Source organism: Ovis canadensis, chromosome 18 (assembly GCF_042477335.2).
Source record: "Ovis canadensis isolate MfBH-ARS-UI-01 breed Bighorn chromosome 18, ARS-UI_OviCan_v2, whole genome shotgun sequence".
Taxonomy (NCBI): domain Eukaryota; kingdom Metazoa; phylum Chordata; class Mammalia; order Artiodactyla; family Bovidae; genus Ovis; species Ovis canadensis.
In genome coordinates, this window is record NC_091262.1 from 19,479,746 (window position 1) to 19,506,666 (window position 26,921).

The 26,921-nt window shown below is 38.7% G+C and overlaps 1 protein-coding gene across 17 annotated transcripts in view; it reads right to left on the reverse strand.

The window, feature by feature from the left end:
* Nucleotides 1-26,921, reverse strand: part of MEF2A (myocyte enhancer factor 2A) — a 187,707-nt gene that overhangs the window by 130,521 nt on the left and 30,265 nt on the right. For 6 of the 17 annotated variants that reach the window (XM_069559218.1, XM_069559209.1, XM_069559205.1 and 3 more), the window contains exon 2: nt 23,115-23,200. The exons of the other annotated variants lie outside the window; for them this stretch is intronic. The gene's annotated coding sequence lies outside the window, so the exon portion shown is untranslated. The remainder of the gene's footprint in view (nt 1-23,114; nt 23,201-26,921) is intronic. 17 annotated transcript variants of the gene reach the window in all.

Below are 26,921 nucleotides of genomic sequence, written 5' to 3' on the forward strand. Positions count from 1 at the left end.
AGATCTTAATGACCCAGATAACCAAAATGATGTGATCACTCACCTAGAGCCAGACATACAGGTATGAAGTCAAGCGTGCCTTAGGAAGCAGTATCAAGAACAAAGCTAGTGGAGGTGATGGTATTCCAGCTGAACTATTTCAAATCCTAAAATATGTTGTTAAAGTGCTGCACTCAATATGTCAGCAACTGTGAAAACTTAGTGATCACAGTGATCACAAGACTGGAAATGGTCAGTTTTCTTTCTTTGGGATCAAAGAAAGGTAGTGCCAAAGAATGTTCAAACTACCGGACAACTGCACTCATTTCTCATGCTACTATGGTTATGCTCAATATCTTTCAAGCTAGGCTTCAGCAGTATGTGAATCAAGAAGTTCCAGATGTACAAGCTGGGTTTAGAAAAGGCAGAGGAACCAGAGGTCAAATTTTGCCAAAATTGTTGGATCAAAGAGAAATCAAGGAAATTCCATTAAAACATCTATTCTGCTTCACTGACTATGTAAAAGCTTTTGCCTGTGTGGATCACAACAAATTTAAAATTCTTAAAGACAAGGAATACCAGAGGTGGAATACTAGACCACCTTACCCGCCTCCTAAGAAACCTGGATGCAGGTCAAGAAACAACAATTAGAACATGACAGGGAACAATGGACTGGTTCAAAATTGCGAAAGTAGTACGACAAGGCTGTATATTGTCACTCTGCTTATTAACTTATATGCACAGTCCATCATGCAAAATGCCATGCTGGATTAATAACAAACTGGAATCAAGATTGCCAGGAGAAACATCAACCTCAGATATGCAGATGATGCCACTCCAATGGCAGCAAGTGAAAAGGAACTAAAGAGCCTCTTGATGAGTGTGAAACAGGAGAGTGAAAAAGCTGTCTTAAAAATTCAACACTCAGAAAGCTAAGATCATGACATCTGGCCCCATCACTTCATGGCAAATGGAGAAAAAGTGGGAACAGTGACAGATTTTTTTCTTTGACTAAAAATAACTGTGGGCAGTGACTGCAGCCATTAAATCAGAAGACACTTGCTCCTTGGAAGGAAAGCTATGACAAACCTAGACAGCATGTTAAAAAGCAAAGACATCACTTTGCTGACACAGGCCCATGTAGTCAAAGGTATAGTTTTTCCAGTAGTCAAGTACGGATGTGAGAGCTGAACCATACAGATGTGAGAGTGGGACCATGAAGAAGGTGGCGAGCAGATGAATTAATGCTTTCAGACTGTGATGCTGGAGAAGACTCGAGTCCCTTGGCCTATAAGACCAAACCAGCTGATCCTAACAGCAATCAACCCTGAACAGTCTCTGGAAGGACTGATGCTGAAACTCCAATACTTTGGCCACCTGATGAAAAAAGCCGACTCTTTGGAAAAGACCTTATGATGGGAAAGATTGAAGGCAAAAGGAGAAGAGGGCTGCAGTGCGTGAGATGGATAGATAGCATAACTGACTCAATGGACATGAATAAGAGAAAGTTCCGGAAGATGGTGAAGGACAAGGAAGCCTGGTATGCTTCAGTACCTGGGGCCGCAAAGAGTGGGACATAACTTATCAACTTAACAACACAACACAGCAGTCTTTACAAGAAATGTTGTGTGAGCTGAGCACACAATGAAACACTGCTAACCAATAGCAGTATTGGGTGGCAGAAGGCAAAATTCAAAGATGAGCAATCAATTCCTGTAACTGATTTTCATAATGTCTGGTTCATTTAGTCATTATTGGTTCTTGTCTCACTGTAGCGGAGTGGATCACTTTTTAACGACGAATCACTTGTAACTCAAACAGGCAGGATTTTATTAAGCAGGCAGCATTCATAAGGACAAACTAGTTACAGCTTTGTTACAACTCAAGCAGGAAGCAGGCAGTTCACTTCCCAGAGGCAAGGGCAGATCCATCCAGGAGGGAGTCCCATCCCATCTAGCTTCCCATTGTATACTTTGTCTCCTCCCCCTGAAGCCTAATTGGTTCAATTCAGTTCAGTCGCTCAGTCATGTCCGACTCTTGGCGACCCCATGAATCGCAGCACGCCAGGCCTCCCTGTCCATCACCAACTCCCGGAGTTCACCCAGACTCACGTCCATCGAGTCCGTGATGCCATCCAGCCATCTCATCCTCCGTCATCCCCTTCTTCTCCTGCCCCCAATCCCTCCCAGCATCAGTCTTTTCCAATGAGTCAACTCTTTGCATCAGGTGGCGAAAGGGCTGGAGTTTCAGCTTTAGCATCATTCCTTCCAAAGAAATCCCAGGGCTGATCTCCTTCAGAATGGACTGGTTGGATCTCCTTGCAGTCCAAGGGACTCTCAAGAGTCTTCTCCAACACCACAGTTCAAAAGCATCAATTCTTCGGCGCTCAACCTTCTTCACAGTCCAACTGTCACATCCATACATGACCACTGGAAAAACCACAGACTTGACTAGACAGTCCTATGCAAATACGATTAATTGTTCTGTCCCTGGGTCTGTTTACATCCTACGCAAATAGGGGAACTGTACCAGCGTTCACCTGATTGGTTATACGCAAGACCAATCAGAGAGAAGGGGGTGTGTTTTGGGCATATTTTTTTTTGATGAAGACTCCCACTCTGTTCCTTAACCTCCCCTTTCACTGACTTTTGTGCTGTTGTTAATTTTTACCTTCAGCCTGATTCTGCCATCTTGGACTCCTTTTTCTATTCTACCTGACAATAATCATATGCAAATTAAAAAGCAGATTAACAAATGACTGTAACAAAGATAAAGCAGCAAAGTGGAACAGTAAACTTGTAGATTTAGATAATCAGTTCAGTTGCTTAGTCATGTCCAACTCTTTGCAACACCATGGACTGCAGCATGCCAGGATTCCCTGTCCATCACCAATTCCCCCAGCTTACTCAAACTCATGTCCATCAAGTCGGTGATGCCATCCAACCATCTCATCCTCAATCATCCCCTTCTCTTCCTGCCTTCAAAGTTTCCCAGCATCTGTCTCTTTTCAAATGAGTCAGTTCTTCATATCAGGCGGCCAAAGTACTGAAGTTTCAGCTTTAGCATCAGTCCTTCCAATGAATATTCAGGACTGATTTCCTTTAAGATGGACTGGTTGAATCTCCTTGCAGTCCAAGGGGCTCTCAAGAGTCTCCTCCAACAACACAGTTCAAAAGCATCAATTCTTCAGCGCTCAGCTTTCTTTATAGTCCAACTCTCACATCCATACATGACTACTGGAAAAACCATAGCTTTGACTAGATGGACGTTTGTTGGAAAAATAATGTCTCTGCTTTTGAATATTGTATAGGTTGGAATAGCTTTTCATCCAAGGAGCAGGTGTTTTTTAATTTCATGGCTGCAGTCACCACCTGCAGTGATTTTAGAGCCCCCCCAAAATTAAGTCTCTCACTGTTTCCATTGTTTCCCCATTTATTTGCCATGAAATGATGAGACCAGATGCCACGATCTTAGTTTTCTGAATGTTGAGTTTTAAGCCAACTTTTTCACTCTCCTCTTTCATCAAGAGGCTCTTTAGTTCTTCACTTTCTGCCATAAGGGTGGTGTCATCTGCATATCTGAGGTTATTGATATTTCTCCCAGCAATCTTGATTCCAGTTTGTGCTTCCTCCAGCCTGGCATTTTGCATGATGTACTCTGCATAAAATAAGCAGAGTGACAACATACAGCCTTGACATACTTCTTTCCCAATTTGGAGCCAGTCTGTTGTTCCACATCCAGTTCTAACTGTTGCTTCTTGACCTGCATACATATTTCTCAGAAGGCAGGTCAGGTGGTCTGGTAGTCTCATCTCTTTAAAAATTTTCCAGTTTGTTCTGATCCACAAGTCAAAGGCTTTGGCACAGTCAATAAAGCAGATGTTATTCTGGAACTCTTGCTTTTTTGATGATCCTACGGATGTTGCCAATTTGATCTCTGCTTCCTCTGCCTTTCCTAAAACCCCAAAAGCTACCAAAGTACCCTGCCCAAAATAGATGTTCAATAAACAGTCACTTAGTTAATGAATGGAGGCAATAAATCAAAGTATAAGAAAGATTTCAGGCCTCAGGCTGTGAAAATTCTCTAAAGTCAACCTTTTGAAAGAAGTCAGTTGTTTTTCACTGAACTACAGGTCACTAACATTCATCCAATTCTACATGTACCAACAGCTGTGTCAAAAATTAATGCGTGCTATCTCATTTAGTAGTCACAATAACCTTGTGAGGTAGTTAGCATTTGCTCCATTTCCAGGGTGAAGCAACTGAGGACAAAATGGCTAGTCATCATCCAAAGTTATACCAAGGAGGCAAAGTTAAAATCTGGGCAATAATGCCATGTACAGTACAACAATAAAGCATCATGGGTTGGGGGGGAAGTGGGGGATAAATTCAGAGACTGGGATCAACTAATATACACAGCTATGTACAAAAGAGACAAATAATAAGAACCCACTCTATAGCACACGGAGGGGGACAGCAGCATAGCACCACCAGCAGGACAATTTGAGCGGTGGCTGAAGAACGGCTACCAATTAAAAATGCCAGGGGGACGTGTCTGGATGGGAATGATCCATCACTAAATAAACTGAACTGCAAAATCTTCAGGGTGTGACACAACTCCAATTTCGTGGGTCTTGCATCAAGATAATTTCTTCTCAATTGTGTGTGGCTGTACAGGAGAAACCGCGACGCTGCTCTACGTCCTTCCTTTCTGTGTCCACTGAACTAGCTCCTTAGTTCCAACGTCAGAGGGCAATCTATCTGGAGCTACAATGGGCTGCCAAAATACAAAGGCCATGAGCAGTTATCAGGTAACTGAGAGTTCTGACCTCCTACAAGGTCTCCATCTCCCAACCCCTCTTATTCTGCAGAGATGACACCCTTCCTATACCTGCCAAGGATATAGTTTCAAGCATTTGCAGAGGAACCTGAGCTTCTGCCTATTTCCCATTACTAATCCTGCCTCAATGTAGCCAAAATTTAAAAAAAAATCAAAAAAATCAATAAATCAATATTCCTCCCAATCTCTGTTCTTGGAGGATCAGAGGAATCACAATTTCTGGATTACCAATGGCTAGCTCAGGTGACAGAGGGTGGCCAGGGGGGTTGGGGATGAGGAGGGTATACTTTAGACTGAGGTTCTCTCAGTTACTACAGCTGTTTACTGTTTATGCACCAAACAGTAGTAACCATATATTTCAATAAATAAATCAATAAAATTCCTCAATTTAATGCAGTGACTCTCAACTTAAATGGATATTAAATTCAACTGAGGAGCTAAAACATCTATTTTGCATGCATGAACTTACCCTGGCCCCACAAAAATCTATCAAATCATAATTGAGACTAATGTCAAAGCAAGAGTAATTTTTAAAGGTTCCACATACTGTTATGCACCTATTATGATGCACATCCCTGGCTCAGAGCAACTGCTTTATTATGTTACAGCACTAAACTTCTTTTTCATTCTAACACTGGTTGGCTATGTGTGACAGTTAAGTGACAAAATCACATAAATCAATAAAGATCTAATTCTATCACAGCTATACAATGCACCTCATACACATATTTATATTCATCTCCACAAAGAAATACCTTCTCTCCCATTTATTTTACAGGAATTACGGGGCTGTCTTAGTCTTTTTCCCATATTTGATAAAGACAGACAAGAATAATTTTGTAATCCTCATATGTCTTCTGTGAGGAGAAACAGCTTAAAGATACAAAGAAGCAAGGAGAACACACATTCTGGTGTACCTGGGGCATGCAACTTTATTTTTATTGTATGGGAGTAATTATTAAGTGAGACCCCTCACTCTCAAAAATATCCTGGTTTGAAGATAAATTATATCCGAAGTAGGCCAATGTTTTCATTTCTATATGCCTTTTAACCAATTTGTAATTCATATATGCCATTAAGATCTTTTTAAAAGTGTACAATTGTGAGTGTACAATTTTGCTTTTGTTAAACAGTAGTCAAAGTTGTGCAACCATCCCTACTATCTAATTCCAGAACATTTTTATCATCCTAAAAAGAAGTCCAATGCCCATTAGCTATTATTCTCCATTCCTTCCTCTCCCCAGCTCCTGAAAACTACTCATTTACTTTCTGACTCTCTGGATTTACCTATTTGAGGCAAGTCATAAAACAGAGTCAGATAATAGGTAGCCCTTTGTGTCTGGTTTCTTTCAGTTTTCAAAGCTCATTTGTGTTAAGTATTATCAGCACCTCATTCCTTTTTTGGCTGAATACTACTGTATTCTATGGATACCACATTTTATTTCTTCATTCAACGGTGATGAACATTTGGGTTATTTCCACTGCTATGAACAGTGATGCCCAGATTTTCGTGTGTAAATGTTTTTAATTTTCTTGGGTGTATGTCTAGGAGGAAAATAGCTGGGTCATATACTAACTTTATGTTTAACTTTCTGAGGAACTGCCAGGCTGTTCTCCAAGGGGTATGAACCATTTTGCCTTCCTAGCAGCAATATACAAGGGTTCCAATTTCTACACATCCTCATCAACACCTGCTATTGTCTTATTTTTGTGACAACCATCCTAACGGATGTAAAGTGGTATTTCAGTGTAGTTTTCACTTGTTTCTCTAATGACTCATGATACAACGCAGCGGTCCCCAATCTTTTTGGCACCAGGAACAGGTCTCATGGAAGGCTATTTTCCCACAGACTGGAGTGGGAGTGGGGGTAGGTGGGATAGATGGTTCGGGCGGTAGTACGAATGATGGGGAGCAGCAGATGAAGCTTCACTCGTTAGCCCATCATTCATTTCCTGCCGTGCGGCCCAGATCTTAACAGGCCACGGACCACTATCTGTCCAAGGCCTGGGGGTTGGGGATCCCTGACAGACTGTATCTTTTCGTAAACCTATCGGTCATTTGTATATCTTCTTTGAAGAAATATGTATTTCAAATCCTTTCATAAACTGGGTTATTTGCCTTTTTATTGTTAACTTGTAAGAGTTCTTCATATATTTTGGATATTAGACGCTTATCAGGGGCTTCCCAAGTGGCACAGTGTAAAGACTCTGTGTGCCAATGTAGGAGACGCAAGAAACGGGTGCAACACCTGGGTCAGGAAAATCCCCAAGAGTAGGAAATGGCAACTCACTCCAGTATTCTTGCCTTGAAATCCCATAAGCAGAGGACCTGGTGGGTGGGTTACAGTCCATGGGGTTGTAAGAAATCAGACACCACTGAGTAACTGAAGACAGAACAGCATATAAAGCAAGGAACCCACTCTGTTCATTTACATGTGGATATCTAGGTGTCCTAGCATTGTTTTATGAAAAAGTCTACCAACAATAAATGCTGGAGAGGGTGTGGAGAAAAGGGAATCCTCTTACACGGTTGGTGGGAATGTAAACTAATACAAGCACTACAGAAGACAGTACAGAGATTCCTTTAAAAACTAGGAATAAAACCACCATCAGTTCAGTCACTCAGTCGTGTCTCACTCTGCGACCCCATGGACTGCAGCATGCCAGGCTTCCCTGTCCATATGACCCAGCAATCCCACCACTATGCATATACCCTGAGGAAACCAAAACTGAAAAAGACGTATGTACCCCAATGTTCACTGTAGCATTATTTACAATAGCTAGAATATGGAAGCAACCTACATGTACATCGACAGATGAATGAATAAAGAAGCTGTGGTACCTACACACAATGGACTATTACTCAGCCATAAAAAGGAATGCATCTGGTCAGTTCTAATGAGGCAGACGAACCTAGAGCCTATTATACAGAGTGAAGTAAGTCAGAAAGAGAAAAACAAATATGGTATTTTAACACATATATATGGAATCTAGAAAGAGGATACTGATGAAAGTATCTGTAGGGCAGAATGGAGACACAGACAGAACAGACTGATGAACACTAGCGGGGGCGGAAGAGAGGATGGAAGCTAAGAGGAGAGTAAGGTGGAAACATACATTACCATAAGCAAAATAAAGAGTCAATGGGAATCTGTTGTATGACTCAGGGAACTCAAATGGGGACTCTGTACCAACCTACAGGGGTGTGGATGGGGAGGGAGGTGGAAGGGAGGTTTAAGAAGGAGGGGACACATGTATATCTATGGCGGATTAATGTTGATGTTTGGCAGAAACCAACACAATACTGTAAATAAATTACCTATTAAATCTTTTAAAAAGGCTATCGCTTCCCCAGTGAATAGTCTTGGCACCCTTGTCAAAAATCAATTCACCATAAATGAATGGTTTTACTACTAGAGACTCTCAATTCTACTCCACTATTCTATATGTATATCCCTGCATGAGTAGCAAGCACAATGTCTTGATTACTATAGCTCTGTAGTAAGTTCTAAGATCAGGTAATGGGAATCCTCCAACTTTTATTATTTTTAAAGATCATTCTTTGGTTATTCAAGGTATCCTGAATTTCTATGTGAATTCTAAGATCAGCTTGTCAATTTCTTCAAAAATAGCCAGCTAAGATTCTGACATGGATTGCACTGAATCTGTTTGGGGTGTACTGCAATCTTACTAAGTTTTCCAATTCATAAACATGGTATGCCTTTCCATTTACTTAGGTTGACTTTACATTTTTTCAACAATGTTTTCTAGTTTTCAGAGTAGAGGAAATGCACTTCTTTGTTAAATTTATTCCTAAGTATTCTATTCTTTTGATACTATTATAAACAAAACTGTTTCCTTAATTTCATTTATGGATTTCACTATCATTCTACATGATTCGAGACTTCAAAAATACAGAATAACATTTTAAAAAGTAATTAGACACTTACTGCATTTATTTTTTATTGAAGGTAGTTGATTTACAATACTGTTAGTTTCAGGTGTACAGAAAAGTGGTTCAGTTATATACACACATACACATAATAAACATATAATTTTCATATTATTTTCCATTATAGGTTATTTTAAGATACTGAATATAGTTTCCTGTGCTATGAAGTAAATCCTTATTGCCTACCTACAGAGGATGAAATGGTTGGATGGCATCACCGACTAGATAGACATGAGTCTGAGTAGGCTCCAGAAGTTGGCAACGGACAGGAAAGTTTGGCATGCTGCAGTCCATGGGGTCACAAAGAGTCAGACATGACCGAGAGACTGAACTGAACTGATTTTATATATAGCAGCAAGTATCTGTTAATCTCAGATTCCTAATTTACCTCTCCTCATCCCTTTTCCCCTTTGTAACTGTAAGACTGTTTTCTATGTGTGCGAGTCTGTTTGTTTTGTAAATAGATTCATTTGTATTATTTTTCAGATTCCACATGTGATACCATATGGTAATTGTCTTTGACAAACCTCGCTCTGCATGATATTCTCTACTACTTCGCGTGATAGCTATACATACTACACACACACACACACACACACACACTCTCTCTCTCTCTCTCTCTCTCTCTCTCTCTCTCTCTCTCTCTCTCTCTCTCTTCAATCTTCCTCGTCTATTCTTTATCCGATGGACACTTAAGTTGGTTCCATGTCTTGGCTATTGTGAATGGTGCTGCTATAAACACTGGGGTGCATCTGTCTGTCTTTCTGAATTCAGAGTTTTTGTCTTTTCCAGATACAAACTCCGGGTAAGGCTGCTGAATCATATAGCATTAATAATTCCATTTTTGGTTTTTAAGAACCTCCAGGGAACCTTCATACTGTTTTTTATAGTGGCAACACCAATTTACATTGCCATCAACAGTGTAGAAGGTTTCCTATTCTCCACAGTCTCTCCAGCATTTATTATCTGTAGACTTTTTGATGATGGCCATTCTGACCGGCATGAGGTGATATGTTACTGTAGTTTTGATTCGCACTTCTCTAATAATTGGCAAAATTGAGCATCTTTTCATGTACCTACTGACCATCTGTGTATCTCCTTTGGTGAAACATCTACTTAGTTCTTCCGCCCATTTTCTGATTAGATTGTTCTCTTATACTGAATTTTATGAACTGCTTGCATATTTTGGAAATTAAGTCCCTGCTGGTCATTTGCAAATATCTTCCCCCATTCCACAGGTTGTTTTTCTGTTTTGTTGATCGTTTCCTTTGCTGTACAAAAACTTTTAAGTTTGATTAGCTCCCATTTGCTTATTTTTGCTATTATTTCTTTCACCTTGGAAGACTGATATACATAAATATTGCTATGATTTATGTCAGAGACTGTTTTACCTATGTCCTATTCTAGGAGTTCTATAGTGATATGTCTTATATTTCTAAAGCATTTTGAGTTTATTTTTGTGCACAGTGTGAGGGTGTGTTCTAACTTCACATGCAGCTGCCCAGCTTTCCCAACACCACTGATCAATGAGACCATTTTTTTCTCCACTGTACATTCTTGCCTCCCCTAAGACTGACTGAAGGTGCATAGGCTTATTTCTGGGCCCTCTATTGTGTTCCATTGATCTATTATGTCTATTTTTTGTGCCAATACCATACTATTTTGATTACTGTAGCTTTGTGGTAGTCTCTAAAGTCTGGGAGGGTTTTGTCTCCAGCTTTCTTCTTTTGCCTCAGGACTGTTTTGGTAGTTCGGGGTCTTCTATGGTTTCATACAAATTTTAGTATTTGATGTATTTCTGTGAAAAAAAAATGTCATCGGTATTTTTATAGGGATTGCAATAAATCACTAGATTACTTTGAGGTATGGCCATTTTAATAATATTCACTCTTCCAATCCAACAGTATAGGATATATTTCTATTTCTCTGAATCACCTTCAATTTCCTTTATCAATGTCTTAATAGTTTTAGCATACAGGTCTTTCACCTCTTCAGTTAGATTTATTCCTAGGTATTTCTTTGATGTGATTCTAAATGGGATTTTTTTTCATTTTCTCTTTCTGAAAAATTGTTACTGTAAAGAAATGCAACACATTTCTGTATATTAATCTTATATCCTGCTACCTTGCTGATTTCACGTATTAATTTTTGTGTAGAGTCTTTAGGGTTTTTGGCAGATGGTGACTGCAGTCATGAAATTAAAAAATGCTTGATGCTTGGAAGAAAAGCTGACAAACCTAGACAGCACATTAGAAAGAAGAGACATTACTTTGCCAACAAAGACCCATCTAGTCAAAGCTATGATTTTTCCAGTAGTCATGTATGGATATGAGAGTTGGATCATAAAGAAAGGCTGAGCACCAAAAGACTGATGCTTTTGAACTGTGGAGTTGGAGAAGACTCTTGAGAGTCCCTTGGACTGCAAGGAGATCTAACCAGTCAATCCTAAAGGAAATCAATCCTGAATATTCATTGGAAGGATTGATGCTGAAGCTGAAGCTCTAATACTGTGGCAACCTGATGTGAAGAGCTGACTCATTAGAAAAGACCCTGAAGCTAAGACTGAAGGCAGGAGGACGACAGAGGATGTTGGATGGCATCACCAACTGGATGGACATGAGTTTTAGCAAGCTCTGGGAGATGGTTAAGGACAGAGAAGCCTGGTGTACTGTAGTCCACGAGGTCACCAAGTGTCAGACACAACTGAGCCACTGATCAACAATAATAATACAGAGTATTATGTTACCTATAAATAAGGACAATTTTACCCCTTCCCTTCCAATGTGCATACCTTTTCTTTTTCTTGTCTGACTACTGTGACTAGGACTTCCAATATTATGTTGAAAAGAAGTGTAAGAGCGGGAGCCCTTGGCTTGCTCATAAACTAGCAGGAAGGCTTTCAGCTTTTCACCAGAGTATTATGTTGGCTATGAACTTGTCATAAATGGCTTTTATTATGTTCAGATATGTTCCCACGATACCCACTTTTGGTGTTGGAGAAGACTCTTGAGAGTCCCTTGGACTGCAAGGAGATCCAACCAGTCCATTCTGAAGGAGATCAACCCTGGGATTTCTTTGGAAGGAATGATGCTGAAGCTGAAACTCCAATACTTTGGCCACCTCATGCGAAGAGCTGACTCATTGGAAAAGACTGATGCTGGGAGGGGTTGGGGGCAGGAGAAGAAGGGGACGACCGAGGATGAGAAGGCTGGATGGCATCACTGACTCGATGGACGTGAGTCTGAGTGAACTCCGGGAGTTGGTGATGGACAGGGAGGCCTGGCGTGCTGCGATTCATGGGGTCGCGAAGAGTCGGACATGACTCAGCAACTGAACTGAACTGATACCCACTTTGGTGTGAGTTTTTATCACAAATGGATGTTGATTTTTTTCTGCACTTATTAAGATGACCATGTGGATTTTGTCTCTTTTCTTAATGTAGAGTGTCACATTGACTGATTTGTGTATGTGAACCATCCTTGTTCACATACCCTGGGATAAATCCAATCTGTTTGTAGTGTATTTTTATGTGTTGCTGGATTTGGGTTGCTAATATTTTGTTCAGAATTTTTGTATCTATATTCATCAAAGATACTGGCCTGTAATTTTCTTTTTTGGTTGTGTCTTTGTCTGGTTTTGCTATCAGGGTGATGGTGGCATCATAGGATGACTTTGGGAGTGTTCCTTCCTATTTAATCTTTTGGAAGACTTTAAGAAAGATTGGTATAAGTTCTTTGTATGTTTAGTAGAATTTCCCAGTGAAGCCATCTGGTCTTGAACTTTTGTTTGCAAGTTTGCTTTTTTTTTAATTACAGATTCTATCTCACATCTAGTGTTTCGTCTATTCAAATTATCTACTTCTTTTTGATTAAGTTTTAGTAGGCTATATGCTTCTAGAACTTGTTCATTTTTTCTAGACTGTACAGTTTGCTGGTATATAATTGTTCATAATATTATCTTATAGTTTTTTGTATTTCTATAGTATCAGTTGTTATTTTTCTTCTTTCATATCTTATTTCTTTGGGTTTTCTTTCTTTTCTTTTTGGTGAGCCTAGCCAGAGGCCTGTCGAATTTGTATATCCTTTCACAAAACCAGCTCTTGGTTTTATTGATCTTTTTTATTACTTGTTGATCTCTATTTTATTTGTTTCCACTCATATTAATTTCCTTCCTTCTGCTGACTTTGGGTTTTGTTTCTTCTCTTTCTAATTCTTTTAGGTGGTAGGTTGGATTATTCATTGATATTTTTCTTGTTTCTTGAGGAAAGTCTATATCACTATGAACTATATCACTATGTCTCATCAAATTACTTCTGGGCATCCCATGGATTTTGTAAGACTCTATTTTCATTGTCATTTGTCTCGAGGTATTAACTGATTTCTTTGATCTCATTGCTGACCCACTGGTTTTTTAGTAGCATGTTATTTTTTTATTGCATTTAAACATGAATGTCATAGGTCCTTTAATTTTTATCTACTACAAAAAGAAAAGGGCTTTCGAATCCCCGGGTTGATATCCCCTGGAAAAGGGCATGGCAATCCACTCCAGTGTTCTTGATTGGAGAATCCCATGGACAGAGGAGCCTGGTAGGCTACAGTGCATAGCATCACAAAGAGTCAGATACCACTGAAGCAACTTAATACAGGATCACAGCACACAAGGGGAAAAAACTGATCTAAACAAGCAAGAAACTCTAGTAGTCATCCACTTTAATAAAAAATATTCAAAAAAATCAAGCAGTGACAGTTTTCATCCCAATTTTCAGTGGGCAATGCAACCGCGCATTCACACACAGACACAAATGATGTCTTGCATTTCCTTATAAACTATATAAACAAAATAACCACTCATTCTCATAGTCACAGGAACTTGAGGGAGACTATTTTACTGTAAGTTTCAATGCAATTAGAGATTCCCTGCTCCTACAGAATTATCTTTCAGTTAATTTTAATATAAGAACATTTTTCTTCCTCTAAAATAGAATGCTTTAATTATTGTTTACAAACAATTAAATCCAGGCAGAAATTCAAATTCTAAATTAAGACTATCACTTAACTATTGTTTTATGGAAAATGAGCAAAGCATTCCATTTCATCCAAAATTGCACATACTGAATCCTAATTACACATTTTAAAAATACAAAGATATGTTGTGAACATAGTGATGGCTACTAGTCAGTATTTAATGACATGATTCAACAAGGAAAACAAATTTTACTTTGAATATAAAGGTTATACACTTATAGCTATTATTTGAAAATGCAGTTTTGCTATATAACTTATATAAAGGCAAAATATGCCCTACAAACAATTACACTTAATTTTATGAAGCTCTGACTTTTACTGCTATAAATTTTAGGTAAAATTCAACAACATTAACATACAATTCAAGAAATAAGATCAATAATGGTACAAAGTACAGAAAGCATTGAGAAAATAATCCCATACTAACTACAAAAGAGATTGCCTAACAAACTTGTGGATATTGTGATAGATATTCTGGCCTGAGAAAACATTTCTAATGCTATAACTGTATCATAAGAAAGGCAAGAAATCATAAGGTCTCAAAGCAACATGAATAAAGATGGAGGCTGTACCCTGCACATGGACAAATGGCCGAGTGAAGGAAAGCGGGGACTGAATCCAGTTTGTTCTCCGCTCTCTAAACCCTGAACCCTGGCAGAGAGCATCATCCATCTAAAACTGAGAAAAGAGCTTTTATCTAACTCTGCAAGGGCTAGCTGTCGCCTGGCTATACCACATCCAAAAGACTACCTTTTAGAGAAGTTAAGGCAACTAAAAGTTAATGCAAAACTGCATTTTCAAATAATAGCTATAAGTGTATAACCTTTATATTCAAAGAGATACTAAATACTGTGTCCTTTCTAAAATCATAACACCAAAATATCACTTCTCATTATGAATTTGTTTTTAATGTTTCAGGTTAAATCATTAATATGGCAAAACATAAATAGGTTGAAGAGAGAGGAAAAATCATCTAAAACTCATAATTAAAAAATAATCATGAGAAATAAAAAAACACACTGGATACAGTAAGAACAGAGTATACACTGAAAAAAACACAAAAAATCAGTGAACCTAGAAACATGACATTAACTATTCAAATAATGAAAGGGGATGGGGAGTCAAGGGCCAAAAAACAATCTCAACTGTTTAACTGAAATTCCCTCCCTCCAAAATATTGCCTAGGATTACTGGATACTGGGAAGAAATAGTGGCCAATGTTTCTAAATTTGGTTACCAAAAAACACTCAAAAACACTAAAACATCATTTTCTCAAAGAAAACCATATGAAGGCATATAATTGATAAAAAATTATAATCAAATGACATCATAATCACAATCACTGAAAAAGCTGTAAAGCTGAAGAGCAATCAAACAAAATAGAAAGTTTACATATGAGGCAACAAAAAATAACAGCAGACTTTCTGTCAAGAACTTTACAACTTATTTCAGAAATAACTTCACAACATATTACCAGAGATAAAGAGGGCTATTTCAAGTCAGAAGGCTCAATTCATCAAAAACATGTTTTAAAATGCATATACCTATTAACAGAGTTTCAAAATACATGAATCAGTAAGTGAAGGGAGAAAAAGACAAATTCACAATTAAAGCTGAAGATTTCCAAACCCTTCTCTCAGCAATTACTGCAACAAATGGAAAATCAGAAGGGACAAATCTTGAAGAACACTACCAATCAATCTGACTAATATTTTTAGAAAGCTTCACTCAACAATACAGAATACACATTCTTATTAAGCATACACAAAACATTTGTTTACAGACAACATTCTGCACTCTATAATAAACATAGGAAGTATGTTACTGAACCATAACAGAATTAAATTAAAAAACTATTAGAGGAAACTAGAAAATTAAGGAACTATTTGGAAATTATATAGGTCCAAGAAAAAAATCACAAAGGAGCTTAAGAATTCTTTTAACTTCATGTGTACAAACACATGTAAAGATACTCTGTATGATGCAGACAGAGAAGAAATTTTAAATATTAAGTGCTCCTTTAGAAAATGGTGGTCTCAAATACTAGAAAGACAGGATATCACTATAGATCCTTCAAACATTAAAGAATAAAGAAATATGAAACTTCATGCCAATAAATTAGACAACCTATGTAAAAACAAATTCCTTAAGACACATAAACTAAAGCTATTCAAAAAAAATTAATATATATCTGCATAGGCCAATATCAATTTATTCAACCAAATAAATCAAATCCAGAATTTAAAATCTTCCCACAAAGAAACTCCAAGGCCAGAGATCTACTTTGGTGAGTTTTGCCAAACACTGGGGCAGCAAATCATCCCAGTATAATTGCTATGAGAACCTCATGAACTGTATAAATGGACAAAAAGATATGACACCGAAAGAAGAGTCCCCCAGATCTGAAGGTGTCCAATATGCTACTGGGGAAGAGTGGAGAGCTACTAATAGCCCCAGAATGAATGATGCAGTTGGGAAAAGCAGAAACAATGCTCAGTAGTGGATGTCTGGTGATGAAAGTAAAATCCAATGCTGCAAAGAACATTACTGATAGGAACCTGGAATGTTAGGTCCATGAATCAAAGCAAATTGGAGGTGGTCCAGCCGGAGATGGTAAGAATAAACATCGATATCTTAGGAATCAGTGAACTAAAATGGACAGGAATGGGTGAATTTAATTGAGATGACCATTATCATCTACTACTGTGGGCAAGAATCCCACAGAAGAAATGGAATAGCCCTCATAATCAACAAGAGAGCTCAAAATGCAGTACTTGGGTACAGCCTCAAAAATGAGATAATGATCTCAGTTGTTTCCAAGGCAAGCCATTCAACACCATGGTAATTCAAGTCTTAAAGGAGATGGGAATACCAAACCATCTTACCTGTCTCCTGAGAAACCTGTATGTGGGTCAGGAAGCAACAAAGGAAAAACTGACTGGGTCAAGCTTGAGAAAGTAGTACGACAGGGTTGTCTTCTGTCACCTTATTTGTTTCATCTATATGCTGAGCACATCATGAGAAATGTCAGGGTGAATGAGTTACAACCTGGAATCAAGATAGGCAGGAGAAACACCAGCAACCTCAGATATGCAAATGATACCACTCTAATGGCTGAAATCAAAGAGGAACTAAAGAGCTTCTTAATGAGGGTGAAGGAGAAGAGTGAAAGAGCTGGCTTAAAACTAAATATTAAAAAAACTAAGATCATGACATCTATCCCCATTACTTCACGGCAAACAAAAGGGGAAAAGGAGTAGTGACAGATTCCCTCTTCCTGGGCTCTAAAATCACTGCAGATGGTGACTGTAGCCATGAGATCAGAAGATGTCTGCTTCTTAACAGGAATGCTATGACAAACCTAGACAGTCTGTTGAAAAGCAGAGACATCACTCTGCCAACAAAGCTGCGTATAGTCAAGACTATGGTCTTCCCAGTGGTCACATATGGTTGTGAGAGCTGGACTGTAAAGAAGGCAGAGTAACAAAGAACTGATGCCTTCGAACCGTGGTGCTGGAGAAGACTCTTTGAGAGTCCCCTGGACAGCAAGATCAAATCAGTCAATCTTGAGGGAGATCAGCTCTGAGTACTTGGAGGGACTAATGCTGAAGCTAGAAGTCCAGTATTTTGGTCATCTGAGGCCAAGAGCTGACTCACTGGAAAAGTCCCTGATGCTGGGAAAGATTGAGAGCAGGAGAAAAGGGCATAAGAGGATGAGATGGCTGGATGGCATCACCAAAGCAATGGACATGAACTTGGGCAAACTTCAGGAGATGGTGAGGGACAGGGAGGCCTGGCACACTGCAGTCCATGGGGTTGCAAAGAGTGGATACGAGTGGTGACTGAACACTACCACCAAACACTTAGAGAAGAACAACAACTATATAAAAACTTTTTGAGAAGAAAATCTAACTTATTCTATTATCCTGATATAAAAACCAGACAAAGACATTATTTTAAAAAACTACATACCAATCTTGAGAAAGAAAAACAGAGCTAGAAGGATCAACCTTCCTGACTTTATAGACTATACTACAAAGCTATAGTCATCAAGACAGTATGGTACTGGCTCAAAAACAGAAATAAAGACCAAAAGAACAAGATAGAAAGCCTAGAGATAAACCCACACACCTAAGGGCACCTTATCTTTGAAAGAAGAGGCAAGAATATACAATGGAGAAGACAGCCTCTTCAATTAATGATGCTGGGAAAACTGCACAGCTACACATAATAAGAATGAAATTAGAACACTTCCTATTGTCATACACAAAAATAAACTCAAAACGGATTAAAGACCTAAATGCAAGGTCAGACACTGTGAAACTCTTAACAGAAAGCATAGGCAGAACACTCTTTTACATAAATTAAAGCAAGATCCTCTTTGATCCAGCTCCTAGAGTAATGGAAATAAAAACAAAAATAAACAAATAAGACCTAATTAAACATAAAAGCTTTTGCACAGCAAACAAAACTACAAACAAGATGAAAAGACAACCCTCAGACTGGGAGAAAATAATCACAAATGAAGCAATGGATAAAGGATTAATCTCCAAAATACACAAGCAGCTCATGCAGCTCAACTTCAGAAAAAATAAACAACTCAATCAAAAAATGGGCCAAAAACCTAAGCAGACATTTCTCCAAAGAAGACATACAGATGGCCAACAATCACATGAAAAGATGCTCAACATCATTCACCATCAGAGAAACACAAATTAAAACCACAATAAAGTATCGCCTCACAGTGGTCAGAATGGCCATCATCACAAAATGTACAAACAATAAATGCTGGAGAGGATGTGGAGAAGAGGGAACCCTCTAGCACTGCTGGTGGGAATGTAAATTGATAACAGCTACTGTGGAGAACAATATGGAGATTCTTTTAAAAGCTAGGAATAAATCTACCATATGACCCAGACCCCACTATTGAGCATACACCCTAAGAAAACCATAATTCAAAAAGACATAAGTACCCCAGTGTTCACTGTAGCACTATTTACAATAACCAGGACATGGAAGCAACCTAGATGTCCATCAACAGATGAATGGATAAAGAAGCTGTGGTACATATATAGAATAGAATATTGCTCATCCATAAAAAGGAACAAAACTGAGTCAGCTGTAACGAGGTGCATAGAGTCTGCCATACAGAATGAATTATTGCATATACATGGAATCTAGAAAAGTAGTACTGACGAACCTATCTGCAGGGCAGAAATAGAGATGCAGATATAAACACACTTATGGACACAGGAGGGCAAGGAGAAGGTGGGACGAACTGAGAGAGCAGCACTGACATATACACACTACCATGTGCAAAACAGTTAAGCTAGTGGGAAGCTGCTGTGTAATACAGGGAGCTCAGCTTGATGCTCTGTGACGACCCAGATGGGTGGGATGTGAGGAGTGGGAGAGGGGCTCTAGAGAGGGGATATATGTATTCAGTACAGTTCAGTCGCTCATTCGTGTCCAACTCTTTGCGACCCCATGAACCGCAGCACGCCAGGCCTCCCTGTCCATCACCAACTCCTGGAGTTCACTCAAACTCATGTCCATCGAGTTGGTGATGCCATCCAGCCATCTCATCCTCTGTCATCCCCTTCTTCTCCTGCCTTCAATCTTCCCCAGCATCAGGGTCTTTTCCAAGGAGTCAGCTCTTCGTATCAGGTGGCCAAAGTATTGGAGTTTCAGCTTCAACGTCAGTCCTTCCAATGAACACTCAGGACTGGTCTCTTTTAGGATGGACTGGTTGGATCGCCTTGCAGTCCAAGGGACTCCCAAGGGTCTTCTCTTCCTTTGAACTGTGAACACTACAGTTCAAAAGCATCAGTTCTTCAGTGCTCCCCTTTCTTTATAGCCGAACTCTCACATCCATACATGACTACTGGCAAAATCATAGCCTTGACTAGATGGACCTTTGTTGGCAAAGTAATGTCTCTGCCTTTTAATATGCTGTCTAGGTTGGCCATAACTTTTCTTCCAAGGAGCAAGGGTCTTTTAATTTCATGGCTGCAGTCACCATCTGCAGTGATTTTGGAGCCCAAGAAAATAAAGTCTGTTGCTGTTTGCAGTGTTTCCCCATCTATTTACCATGAAGTGATGGGACAAGATGCCATGAACTTCATTTTTTCAATGCTGTTTTAAGCCAAACTTTTCATTCTCTTCTTTCACTTTCACCAGAGGCTCTTTAGTTCCTTTTCCTTTCTGCCATAAGGGTGGTGTCATCTGCATATCTGAGGTTATTGATATTTCTCCCGGCAATCTTGATTCCAGCTTGTGTTTCTTCCAGTCCAGCGTTTCTCATGATGAACTCTGCATAGAAGTTAAAGAAGCAGGGTGACAATATACAGCCTTGACGTACTCCTTTTCCTATTTGGATCCAGTCTGTTGTTCCATGTCCAGTTCTAACTGTTGCTTCGTGACCTGCATACAGATTTCTCAAGAGGCAGGTCAGGTGGTCTGGTGTTCCCATCTCTTTCAGAATTTTTCACAGTTTACTGTGATCCACAGAGTCATATTCACAGCTGATTCATGCTGCTGTACAGCAGGAACCAACACAACATTATAAAGCAAATATCCTACAATTAAAAATTTTTTAGGAAACTACAAACCCATGTATACCATGAACATATATGAAAGCATCTCTCATTAACACAAATCTGAATTTTACAACAATTTATATACAACATATATACATTGTTGCACAATGTACTTAATGGTAAAAGACCTAAGATCAGGAGTAAGGCAACAATGTCAGCTCATCACTTCTATTTAACATTGCACTGAGACTACTAGGCAGTGCAATAAAGCAACAAAAGAAATAAAAGGTATAAAAATTGAAAAGGTAGAAGTGAAATAGTCTATTTACAGACAAGATGAGGGTCTGCCCAGAATATCTGAAAGAATCCACAAAACTGCCACCAGAACTAGTGAGTTTAGCAGAATCATAAATTACAAGGTTTTATGCCAAAATCTATTATATTGTTGTATACTAAAAATAAACAGTTGGAACTGATATTACATAACCATTTACAATAACATAAAAATAGGAAACAGAGACCAACAAGATATATGCAATATCTTTACAGTGAAAACTACAAAATATTGCTGAGAAACTAAAGACAACTTAAATGGGGAGAGATACCAAGTTCATGCAACAGAAGACTTAACATCCTTAAGAAATCAATTCGCTCCCAATTAGCCTCCATGATAACAGCATTCATAATCAAAATCTTGTTAAGGCTTCTCTGCAGAAAATGACAAGGTAATTCTAAAATACAGAGAAATGGAAAAAACTTAGGCTAGAAAACAACCTTGAAACAAAAGAGCAAAGGTGGAGGGTTTACACTCCCTGATTTTAGGACTTACATAAAGCTATGATAATCAGGACAGTAAAGTCATAAGGATAGATACATAGATCAATAGATACAATAGGGTTCTGAAATAGGCCCACATATAATGTCAACTGATTTTCAACAAAGTTGCCAAGGTAGTTCAGTAGGGAAAAATAACAACCTTTTCAATAATGCTTCTTGAACAATTTGACTTTCATAGGCAAAGAAATAAATCTCATCTCTTATGTAACACCATACATTAAAATTAACTCAAATGAGATAAAAGAGCCTAAAGCAGTTTCAAGACTTGAAGAAAAAGAAAAAAGGTAGGGAAAATATTGCCCAATATCTATGCCAATTCCTCCAATTTCTACTTCAAATTAGGGCAGAATAATCATTAAGGAAAACAAATCTGAGGTTAAGTCAACATTTGAAACTACTCAAAAGGAAAGAGCATTTCCCTCTAAGTACTCAGTAACTCCAAACCAAGTAGTTCTTAATTCAATCACATCTCTCAGAACCATGCAAAGCCTGCTATAAAGAATAATCTTTAGAACTGAGTAAAAGAAGTTATCATAGACGACTCCCTGAAGCAAATACAACAGCTAAAGCTATGGTCATAGCCACCAGAGGTTCAGGGGAAGATACAGAAATACAGGGAAATTATAGGGAAAATTCTCTGGAATGGAAGTGGCTAAATTCCTGCAGTGCTTTAATTCAAATCACTCAGTGTTGCGCTATTAGTGAACAAAATATATACATATGAGATGAGAAAAGAAAAAATCAAACACTGAAAGATTTCTAGAAAACTAAACAAGACATATTTTAAAATTTGAATTAAACAAGATTTATATTTTAAAATGTGAATTAAACTTCACTTTCCCCATTCTTCCTGTGTATATACAAGTTTTCAACTAAAGGATACTTTTCAATTAAAAAAAAAACCTTTTCCCCTAGCTCCCTAACCTGAAGAATATCATAAAATGGGTTGTTCTGCAGTCAAGATTTAACAAGAAAAATGTATACCCATAGGAAGCTTGATATCAGAATAAAGTATTATAAGAAAAAACTCATTTTGTAAGTTCATAAAAGTTCTTTCTACCACTGAAGGAAAAATTTAAACCTTACATTAAGTAGCAAAACTATTCTTAAAATGAAAAGAACAGTAACAACAGAAAATATTTTAAGTACCTTTCACAAGATTTACTGACATAACCATCAGGCTTGATCAATTGTATCTAATAGAATGTCAGTGTGAACATATGACACACCAAAAACCATCCCCTAGTGTTTTGCGAAATTACATTATTTTGCAACATTCTAACATTACTATAACTCACTTCTCTTCCATTTTGAACAGAAAACAGAATTCAGGTGAAGTTTCACTTATGAAAGCTTTTTGAGAACTACACATCTTACTAGCATATTGAAATAATTAAGCTAGGCCAATGTAAGTTTTTAAGTCAAAATAGCCTACTCCAGAACTCTGCAAATATGGGCGTATGAGTTAAGGCAAAAAATAAGTCACAAAAAAAGTTCACGTTTAAAAGATTTCTTAAATTTGCTTAATTTTTTCCTTCAATCCGTCTACCTTTCAAAAAATATGGCTAGACCTATCCACTTTGTCTTTCATTTGAAAATCCCTATATTCTGCCAACTTATTGTCTCAGTATGTATGGACCATAGATTTTCTTTATTTTCAAATATGTGTAATTGTCATGGAAGATAAAAGTGGAAAAGATGTAAAAGTCTGGAATTATCTCAGCGTGTCACAGAAACTGTCATCATACAATATTACATATATTGTGTGTATGTGAATATCAGACTGGATTTTACACATTTCCTTAATTAATCTACATTAATCCCCTAAGTAAACTCCAAAATGACTGTTATTCAAGCTCACGAGACAGTCGATTTTTTTTTCAAAAAGATTCCCATTGTATTTATGTACTTCATAACACAGAAAAATGAAAAAAAAAGTCTTACTAGAAGTGATGTATCAGCAAAAAGTGCACTTAGATGTGATCCTTGCAGCAAACTCTTCTTTGTTCCTTTTTTACAAAGTCCAATTCCTTAATTAAAATATATATATATATATTAAGTGGGTTATTATTCTTAACTCTAAAACAAAATTAAACATAATTTCATCACTACAAATTTCAACACTCAACACTACCCCTGGCAGATAGTTCTACAAATACTTACTGAATAGAAAAATAATGTTTAAATTTTTAATTTTTAACTGGAGGATAACTGCTTTACAGCGTTGTTGGTTTCTGCCGTACAACAACGTGAATCAGCAGTAAGTATACATATGTCCCCTCCCTCTGCCCATTCCAACTCTGAGATCATCACAGAGCACCAGGCTGAGCTGTGTTATGCAGTAACTTCCCGCAGCCATCTGTTTCACATGCAGCATCGTGTATGCTTCAATGCTACTTTCTCAATCCATCCCACTCTCCTCCCCACTACTGTGTCCACCAAGTCCATTCTCACATGTGTGTCTATTCCTGCCCAGCAACAGGTTCATCAGCACCATGGAAAATACATCTTTACAACTCAGTTGTTTTATCTGGCTAATAAAAACATAATGTTAGCCAACTAGGCATTTCTAATGTCACTAATCCAATTTTTCAAGTTTTCTTAAATGTTTAGTAATATTCTACCCATACCAAGATCCACAAATTGGTGTCCCAGGTCTCATTTTCCTATCCTCTGTATCCCAAGATATACTTTACACTTACATGGTACACAGAGCCTACTGAACTTACGTTCTCATAAAATAGCTGAAAATATTCACTGTATTACGTTCTCACTTAGGGAAAAAACTGTCAAAGGGTCAGTGTCTTATACTGCCATAAAATATGTATGTAGTCAATGCAACTGCCGGAGAAGGCAATGGCACCCCACTCCAGTACTCTTGCCTGCAAAGCCCCATGGACGGAGGAGCCTGGTAGGCTACAGTCCATGGGGTCGCTAAGAGTCAGACATGACTGACTTTCACTTTCACGACTTCACTTTCACTTTTCACTTTCATGCATTGGAGAAGGAAATGGCAACCCACTCCAGTATTCTTGCCTGGAGAATCCCAGGGACGGGGGAGCCTGGCAGGCTGCTGTCTATGGGGTCGCACAGAGTTGGACACGACTGAAGCAACTTAGCAGCAGCAGCAGCAGCAGCAATGCAATTGCATATATTTAAGAGTTTTCATTCTTTTAAAGGGAACAACAAAAATGAACTTTTATAAAAAGCCAAAAACAAGTATGAAACTGAATAATGTCTATTATTCACATTAATAAAGGAACACTAGTGAATGCTAACCAATGGTGTAGTGCATAAAGAATGATCCAGTCTTGTTACACTTCTGCTTGGAAATAGAAGCAAGACTGAGGTCTCTGGCATTGCAGGTGGCTTCTTTACCAACTGAGCTATGAGGGAAGCTCCAGTAGCAAGACACTTCGGTGGAAAGAGAAAGATGTAAGCCTCTCCTCATCCTGGTTGGCCAGGTAAATTTTAATGTTAATCTATTCAATTGGTACAAAAAGTAACTGCAATTTTGCACTGTTGAACTTTGCTGTTTGATATTGCAATACATTTTTAAATAAATGTGGGTAAAGTTATACATCATTTTAATATGCATTTCTCATCTTTTTTTTTTGGCTAATGACTTATTAGGGACTTCCCTGGTGGCTCAGACGGTAAAGCGTCTGCCTACAGTGCAGGAGACCTGGGTTCAATCCCTGGGTCAGGAAAATCCTCTGGAGAAGGAAATGGCAACCCACTCCAGTACTCTTGCCTGGAAAATCCCATGGACAGAGGAGCGTAGTATGCTACAGTCCATGGGGTCGCAAAGAGTCGGACACGACTGAGTGACTTCACTTTTAATGACTTATTACTTGCTGTGTTGTTGTTGTTCAGTCACTCAGTCATGTCCGACTCTTTCCAACCCATGGACCACGACACACCAGGCTTCCCTGTACTCCACCATCTCCCTGAGCCTGCCCAAACTCATGTCCATTGAGCCGGTGATACCATGCAACCATCTGGTACTCCGTTATCCCCTTCTCCTGCTCTCAATCTTTCCCAGCATCAGGGTCTTTTCCAATGACTCAGCTCTTCACATCAGGTGGCCAAAGTATTGGAGTTTCAGCTTCAGTCCTTCTAATGAACATTCAGGATTGATTTCCTTTAGGATTCACTAGTTTGATCTCCTCGCAATCCAAGGGACTTTCCTTTCAAGAAGCAATCATCTAATTTCATGGCTGCAGGCATGGTCCACAGTGATTTGGAGCCCTAGAAAATAAAGTCTATCACTGTTTCCACTGTTCTCTATCTATTTGCCATGAACTATCGGGACCAGATGCCATGATCTTAGTTTTCTAAATGTTGAATTTTAAGCCAGTTTCTTTCACTCCCCTGTTTCACACTCATCAAGAGGCTCTTTAGTTCCTCTTCACTTTCTGCCATAAGGGTGGTATCATCTGCATATCTGAGGTTATTGGTATTTCTCCTGGCAATCTTGATTCCAGCTTGCACGTCATCCAATCCAGCGTTTCACATGATGTACTCTGCATATAAGTTAAATAAGCAGGGGACAATATGCAGCCCTGGCATACTCCTTTCCCAATTTGGAACTAGTCCATTGTTCTGTGTTGCCTCCTGACCTGCATATAGGTTTTCACAGGAGGTAGGGAAGGTGGTCTGGTATTCCCATCTCTTGAAGAATTTCCCACAGTTTGCTGTGATCCACAGTGTCACAGGCTTTAGCGTAGTCAATGCAGAAGTAGATATTAATGTCAATGAAGTAGATGTTTATGTCAATGTTTATTTATGTCAAAGTAGATGGTAAGTCAATGAAGCAGAACTAGAAGATTCACTGAGCATGGCCCTGCCCACCAGAGCAAGACTCAGTTTTACCCACAGCCAGTCCCTCCCATCAGGAAGCTTCCACAAGCCTCTTATCCTCACCCATCAGAGAGCAGACAGAATGGAAACCACAATCACTGAAAACTAACCAAACTGATCACATGGATCGCAGCCTTGTTTAACTCAATGAATCTATGAGCCATACTGTGTATGGCCACTCAATACAGATGGGTCAACATGGTGGAGAATTCTGACAAAACATCCACTGGAGAAGGGAATGGCAAACCACTTCAGCATTCTTGCCTTGAGAACCCCATGAACAGTATGAAAGGGCAAAAGATACCTTGCTGTGTATTTTATATTTATTTTAGACTAGGGAAATGATGTTAGATCAAAAGCAAATTCAACTGATTTTTTTTATTCGAGTTCAAAATGGGTAGTAAAGCAGCAGAGAAAAATCGTAATGTTAACAACACATTTGGCCCAGGAACTGCTAATGAGCGTACAGTGTGGTGGTGGTTCAAGAAGTTTTGCTAAGAAGACAAGGGCCTTGAAGATGAGGAGCACAGTGGCCAGCCATCAGAAGTTGACAGTGACCAACTTAGAGGATTATCAAAGCTAATCCTCTTACAACTAAAGGAGAAGTTGCCAAAGAATTCAATGTTGACCATTCTATGGTCATTCGGCATGTGAAGCAAACTGGAAAGGTGAAAAAGCTCAATCAGTGGGTGCTTCCTGAGCTGACCAAAAATCAAAAAAGAACATTGTTTTGAAGTGTCACCTTCTCTTATTCTACACAACAACCTTGAGCCATTTCTAGCGTGGATGGTGACACGCAACGAGAAGTGGATTTTATACAACAATCGGCAACAACGAGGTCAGTGGATGGACCAAGAAGAAGCTCCAAATCACTTTCTGAAGTCAGAC